This window comes from Salmo trutta, chromosome 23 (assembly GCF_901001165.1).
Source record: "Salmo trutta chromosome 23, fSalTru1.1, whole genome shotgun sequence".
NCBI classification, from domain to species: domain Eukaryota; kingdom Metazoa; phylum Chordata; class Actinopteri; order Salmoniformes; family Salmonidae; genus Salmo; species Salmo trutta.
This window is the reverse complement of record NC_042979.1, coordinates 12,552,205-12,559,679: the sequence shown is the minus strand read 5'-3', so window position 1 is coordinate 12,559,679 and position 7,475 is coordinate 12,552,205. Positions and strand designations below refer to the sequence as shown.

The 7,475-nt window shown below is 41.5% G+C and overlaps 1 protein-coding gene across 7 annotated transcripts in view; it reads left to right on the top strand.

The window, feature by feature from the left end:
- Window positions 1-1,432: 1,432 nt before the first annotated feature.
- pdlim5b (PDZ and LIM domain 5b) overlaps window positions 1,433-7,475 on the top strand; it is a 76,839-nt gene continuing 70,796 nt past the window's right edge. For 5 of the 7 annotated variants that reach the window (XM_029709003.1, XM_029709002.1, XM_029709001.1 and 2 more), the window contains exon 1: window positions 1,433-1,540. The gene's annotated coding sequence lies outside the window, so the exon portion shown is untranslated. Of the gene's footprint in view, window positions 1,541-1,915; window positions 1,994-3,052; window positions 3,146-7,475 lie in introns of all 7 variants that reach the window. The other 2 variants (XM_029708998.1, XM_029708999.1) reach the window with 2 other exon arrangements.

Sequence of the window (7,475 nt, the reverse complement as noted above, 5' to 3'; positions counted from 1 at the left end):
TCCCTCTAATACCATTTCTGTCAAGCCTCAACGCATACAGTTTGACACGCATATTTCATCAATCTAATGTATGCACCACACAGAACACACTGCAACTGCTTCTGCAACAAGGCAAACACAGCATTTCATTGGAAGTGAACGTACTTCTGGTATACCAAAATGCAAAACACGGTCAGTGTGATCGGGGCATAAGTTGGATTTATCGAATGTATGCATCAAACTGTATGCCCTTTGACACTTGACAGAAATGGTAGCAGAAGGTGAATGTTGAACTTTTGCTGCACACATAGCCAGATGATGCTCTGTACCATTTTGCGCAAAAACACTGTCGGTGTGATCGAGGCATAAGGGGAGTGCAAGCTACAAGACCAACATCTATCAAGGCACAGCTCTCAGCTCTGCTTTATATCAGTTGCTCAGTCCCGGGCAGAGGCAGGCACAGGTGCAAGCAATTAGTTCATGATTTAGTGACGTCCTCCCTTACAAGCTGTCTCACAGCTTCACCACAGTATCATCATTATGACCACTCAAACTAATGAGCACCAATTAACAATCAAACTTAACATGAAAGTTACATAAAAAAGATCTGGACAACTCTTGGATAATTGGTCAAGTTGACAAGAATTTATTTTGAATAATGATAGTACCATCACAGTACACCAGCAGTCAACTTGACCACCCACTTCCCTTCTGTCCAGACCACCCAAATAACCGCCTTTATTAGATTAAGCCATCACTGACAGGGACATTGTAGTTTGCAATTCAACCAATTATTCCCCTCCTCTCTTCTTCTCTCTTTTTGTAGCCAACCACCTGTGACTTCATTGTGTCTTGACCCCCTCTTCCCCGATCCTTTCACTTCCCTGTTCCCTTTCTTTTCATTTCCTTCCTTAACAAACAACAAACATCAGCACTCCCTTTCCCTTTGACTCCCATCCATCTGAGAAAAAGCCTGTTCATTCTGTTCATCAAGACACATCCAGACATAGTTAAAATGAAACCACATTGAAATGAATACAACTGGATATTTTATGTTTAGTCGATAACAATACACTTTACTATTCAATTCGGTATGATATTCTGATTCAATGACCTTTGACCAAGGACCTTTGGTCGATGACCTTTTAGATCATAGACCTTTTGCATTACCCTTTATGTAGTATGATTGTTAGTAGGCCTATAGATGATTTGTGAAACATATCTATAGGCTAGGCATAGGCAGGCAGTCATTGAATCGTCTATACGTTTTTCTTCCTTTAAAATTGTACAAATGTTCTTAACAAGTGGGTACAAATGTAACCATCTTGCAAGTAAAATGTATCAATATGATTTGTACATTGTGGAACATTGTCGCGCTGACTGAAGTAACCGGGATTGCCCGCCTACCGTGGTATGGGCCAGTCAGATGAGATAGGGCGATGCGGAAGTCATAGTTCCGTTCACTTCAGTTCAGTCTGAAACTCGTGGTAGCGGCAGAACGGTCACACGCTTTCACACCTCAACACCTCGACCAAACCGGCTTTGCCTCATCCACGAAAAGGTGAGCACAACAGATACAGAGGGGGACAGACACATACATTGAATGGGAAAACTATTCGAAGTAAATGGATAGGCAATTGTTAGGCTACTTTTATTTTTGTTTAAAGGAGATACGAGCTAGTGTGCGTAGTCACACCCACCCACAAAACAATAGTGGTGGAGGATACTGTAGCCACGTTTTTAATATATATTCATAAAAAGTTTTGTTTGAAGTAATGTGTAGACAATTTTTTTAAAGGTTGATATTACATGTTATAGTTATTGAGACACTGGTGGCATAAATACACTAACTGTCCTACAGAGAGAGAGGAAGAGATTTGAATGTGGATTTACTGTAGCCTAATATTTGGTGTACTATTATGTTTTTCATGTGCAGTAGCCAAGTACAGCAATGTTGCCTAATACTTGGCAAGGAAAGGGAACATGTTGAGATCTGTGTGAAAAATTCTGAAAGGTATTTATTTCCACTGCATTATACCAGAATAGGTGTGTAAGACAGGCATGTATTGACATGAAGTAAACTTTGTTCAATATTACACTGAGCATAGTATGCTTTGGGTACTACCAAGGCTCAGTTAAAAAAAACGTCATGGGTCTCTAGTCCAGTTTGCGTGACTGCTCTGTTGACATGAACTATAATTACAGGAGCTATTTTTAAATGTCTAATCAGTGAAGGTCAGGAAACTTTTGAAGTAGTTTTTTATTTATTTTTTACATAAGGTGACAGGTGTACAGACACATTTGTAACGATGGACTATGTGTTTTTGTCATGAGTGTTTATAAACAGCCTTATGCTGGACAGAGGGTAAGCTGCTGGGGAGTTAGTTTAGAGGGAGTCTGTGTCTTGTACAGCTAACATTTGTTTTGGACAAACTAATGATCTACTTCTGTTCGCTAAGTGCAGACTGGCATTTCTGAGTGGATAGTGGCATGTTTTTCATCACCCGAGGAAAACCTCATGTCCTGAAACCGTAGAAATTAGCACAGGAACTTTTGAAGTTCTGTTAACAGTTCAGTGTGGTGTACTTAGAAAATAATCCATGCATCAGCTGTGCAAACTGAACTGCAGACCTTGACCTATACTCAGATATGCAGTGTGAAAGATTTGATCCTTGACCCACTATTGATTTGGAGAGGTTAGGAAGGAAGTCTGAGTTAAAGGTCAGTCCCCATTGTTTCTGTTTTTGCTTCCTTAGTAAGTGGCATAATTAGTACCCACCCGATTGGATGTACTCAGAAAACATGTTGATTACCAGATGCTTAGTGCCAGATTGTCCTCTTGGTGAACTCTAGATTGGTGCTGTTGGGCTTGTAATTTCCCCCGAGCCCTGGACATAGTTAGCTCACCTCAGCCCTGGGTCACACTGGAGAAGGGAGAATGGTGCCTATGAGTACATCAGTACGTGTGTGTTGGAGGGTCATGTGTCCTGTTGTTCTCCAGTTGTGTGACTCACACCTCCCTCTCCTTCTGTCCCTCCACCTCTACCCTCTGCTCTCCCCTCCTGGCTGCCAGTGACTCACCACCACCTGTGTTAAAGAGTCTGCCACACCTGCTCCAGGTGTGATCAGTCAGCCACATAACCAGTGGGCAAGAAGTCTGACTGAGGTAGGAGAGGGTAGGGGAGGGGTGTAAGGTAGAGGTCAGGTGACATGCTGGAGCAGGTGGTGCTCTGGCCCTCAGGGTTCACCATTTACTACCCAGGCCACAGTGTGGAGGTGTGACTGATGGCATGACTTACAGCACTGAAATATCATGTTTTGGATGACAAGACAGTATTACTCATGAACTACTCCCCAGAAGAACATTTGTTCTCTCCCTTTTCAACTGAAATGAGTGTCCCTGTCGGATACAGATACAATTTATTGGCAGTGTCTGTTTTAGAAGCTGTTGTGAAACGTGGTGAATCATTGTGGTCCACATCATCCTCAACCTGTTATCTTCTATGGTGTTTACTGATGTCCCAGGCAACTGTGCTAAAAAAGCTAACATCTGTGCACGTTCCAAAAGGAACCATGGAAGACAATACTTAGTCTGGAAGCAAAACAAATCCGACGTCACACTGACTTGATCTACAATAGTGGGTAATCTCACCTGCATAATGGGGCTAATTGACTAACTGCTCTTGCAACAGTGTTATGGTCTATACACTCAATCTCGCTCCAATCAGTCTCATTGTGTTTTTGTGTCAACGTCAAACTTGTGTGACGAGCAGAGGTCATGTGTACACAGTAACCTGCAACATGGTTTAAAGTGCACTGGATGTACACATGGGCATGCATGGACACATACTCACAAAGCCCTTAGTCCAACCATTTGGCAGCACTTTTTCCCTTACAGAGGTGTGTGTGGGTAGAGAGATGCCTGAGCTCTCTCTTCGCCAGTCAGAGTTTTGGCGATCTCCTTCAGAACCTCGTATTTATTCCTTCCTGGACATGAAAACTCTTGAGTCTGGACTTCTGCTAGCTCACTCACTCCTGTGTCACGTCTCAACTCACAATGATTTAGTTGTTCAATAATTATACTTCTGCTTATTTTCAATGGAAAGGGAATGTAAAAATAGGCAGTGTCAAAACCAATGAAATTTTACTGAGCATGAAAGGCTCAACTGCACCATGCATGCCATAATGTGTGTCTGTGACTATTGGTATTGTCTGTTCAGGTAAAGCAACATGGGGGTGAGTCTATGAGTCAGTAGGACACACTGTTAGTCCTGTCCTGTACCCCCCCCCCTCCCTCAAAGTCCTACAGTATAGTACATTCTTGCCAGGTGGTTGACAAATGTGGCAGCACCAATCAGTCAAGCCCTCGGGGCTCCAGTGAAAGGCTCAGTCACTGGGAAGTTGGGTTGAGTTCCAACACGTCCCTTCTAGGGTGTGTCTCTGGCTCTGCCTGTCTGCTGCTCTCTCCTCAACAGGCACAGTGGCACCGGCCCAAGCACCAGCCCGATCAGTCTGAAGACATGACAGCATTTACACGGTTTTACACTGGGGATTCACTAGTTGATAGATATCGCTGGTACAGTACAATACCTTAATCAACTCAGTTTAGCTTAAAATTCAGAGATGAGCTAGTTTAAAACAAAATAAAAATAAATTTGACCTTTATTTAACTAGGCAAGTCAGTTAAGAACAAATTCTTATTTTCAATGACGGCCTAGGAACAGTGGTTAACTGCCTTGTTCAGGGGCAGAATGGCATATTTACCTTGTCAGCTCGGGGATTCGATCTAGCAACCTTTCAGTTACTGGCCCAACGCCCTAACCACTAGGCTACCTGCCGCCCCGTGGGTACACTTAGAAAAAAAGGTGCTTTCTAGAACCTAAAAGGGTTCTTTGGCTTTCCCCATAAGAGAACCCTTTGAATAACCCTTTTTGGTTCCAGGTAGAACTATTTTGGGTTCCACGTAGAACCCTCTGTGGAAAGGGTTCTACATGGAACTCAAAATGGAAAACTGTTTTGGAACCCTTTTTTTCTAAGAGTGTATGAAACACTTTTTTAAAATGTTTTCTAGTAAGAACACGTAATAGGCCAGTTGAAACATGTTAAAGAGACCTGGCGCTGTCGATTTTTATAATGACGGGCATGAATTAAGCAATATCTTCCTCTAGATTGTTTCTCTTTTTCTTTCATATCTCTTACTCAGTTTGTATGTTTATGGGTAGTCTGGCCCTCTCGTCCCAGCTTACAATTGGCTCATTCTTCCCCCTCTTCCCTGTAACTATTCCCCAGGTCATTGCTGTAAATGAGGTGTTCTCAGTCAATTTACCTGGTAAATTAAAGAATTACAGAATATGTCACTTCCTGGTTGTGTAGAAGAAGCCTGTTGTGTCAGTAAGGTGTGATGCTGCTGGCATGACTCCATATCTCTGTCCTTATCACTTTCACAAAGGACAGTTTTGATATAGGAGATGGTAAGATTTGCCACAGAGAAATCTGAGATGTGACGTAAAAGTCATTATTATTGTGCGGAAAGATAAGCAGGATTTTTTTAAAAGTAGATTGGGCCTTAACATTAGAGGTTGACCGATAATGATTTTTCAACGCCGATACCGATTATTGGAGGACCAAAAAAGCCGATACCGATAAATCGGCCAAATTCATTTTGTTGTTTTTTTTATATTAAAAAAAAAAGAAAATTGTAATAATGACAATTACAACTATACTGAATGAACACTTATTTTAACTTAATATAATACATCAATAAAATCTATTTGGCCTCAAATAAATAATGAAACATGTTCAATTTGGTTTAAATAATGCAAAAACAAAGTGTTGGAGAAGAAAGTAAAAGTGCAATATGTGCCATGTAAAAAAGCTAACGTTTAAGTTCCTTGCTCAGAACATGAGAACATATGAAAGCTGGTGGTTCCTTTTAACATGAGTCTTCAATATTCCCAGGTAAGATGTTTTAGGTTGTAGTTATTAAAGGAATTATAGGACTATTTCTCTCTATACCATTTGTATTTCATATACATTTTGACTATTGGATGTTCTTATAGGCACTTTAGTATTGCCAGTGTAACAGTATAGCTTCCGTCCCTCTCCTCGCTCCTACCTGAGTGCAATGTAAAGCAGGTGGTTAGAGCGTTGGACTAGTTAACCGTAAGGTTGCAAGATTTAATCCCCGAGCTGACAAGGTAAAAATCTGTCGTTCTGCCCCTGAACAAGGCAGTTAACCCACCGTTCCTAGGCCGTTATTGAAAATAAGAATTTGTTCTTAACTGACTTGCCTAGTTAAATAAAGGTCTAAAAAAACAAATCGGCATCCAAAAATACCGATTTCCGATTTGTTATGAAATTGGCCATTCCGATTAATCGGTCGACCTCTACTTAACATAGTGGAAAATGTTTTAGGTGATATCTTATCAAGAGCCAAAAGTCTTCCCCTCCACCCCCTGCCCTGGCCCATGTCAAAATAGGACAGTGTTAATTAACAACTCAGTAGTGTGTTCAGTGAAGGGAAACTTTCTCAGTTCACAACAAACACAGCTGGATCCTCTCTTTTGCTTTTACGTGGGTATAGATTTTTGGCCTACCTCACAGTCCCAGCTGGTATCGTGCCCTATGACCTACGTACCTCTCCTCTCCTGCCAGTGGCCTGCTCCTGGAGAGAGCTGGATCAGAGAAGTAATAATTAGCTCTCTCAGTTCTACTGTCTGGAACATTGAGTGCTGTGCTATAATCCAGTCCACCTGGGCCTGTTCCACACTAACAGTCTATGGAAGACAAGAGGGTAGAGCCCGACCAAGATGTTTTCTTGGGTCTGATTCTGATTTTTGGGGGGGAGGCAAAACGTATCGATACCATTTTTTGTACCTGCCGATATACTGTTTTACAGTGGGCAAATTACAAAGTGTCATTTTCCCACACTGAATTCTTGTAAATTGCCATCCAAAAGAGCTGATGTCTAATAAATATGCTTCAAATGTTTTCATACATTGTGACAATAATGGCTCATCAGTAAGTGTTCAGAACCTTTTTTTCCAGACTATTTATTGGTTATTGGTCGATTTATACCAATATAGAGTTGAAATATCAGTTCGCCGATATTATCCTTTTGTTTGGGCTCTACAAGCGAGCGAGAAGTTAGTTATTCAGCCAGGTTTTGAGATGACATTTGTAGAATGACCAACAACAGTGGGAATTCATTCGATATAAGCTAGAGTTGATCATGGCTAGTTTTGGGGTTCCTCAGTAAACAGCTAGTCTGTAATCTATTGCTGGGGAGGAATGTTTGTTTGGGTTATGCTGGATCTACGTAGCCTTCCCAACTCAACTCACTCTTAAAATACTTGACTGCACTCTACACTCTGTGTAAGCTGATGTACACAGTGGCACACACTCACAAAGCATAAATAGGCACAGCACTGTTGTGGGACTGTCCATTTTCACCCGCTAATGATATTTCAGTTGTGGATTGATTGTTCTTTGTGACC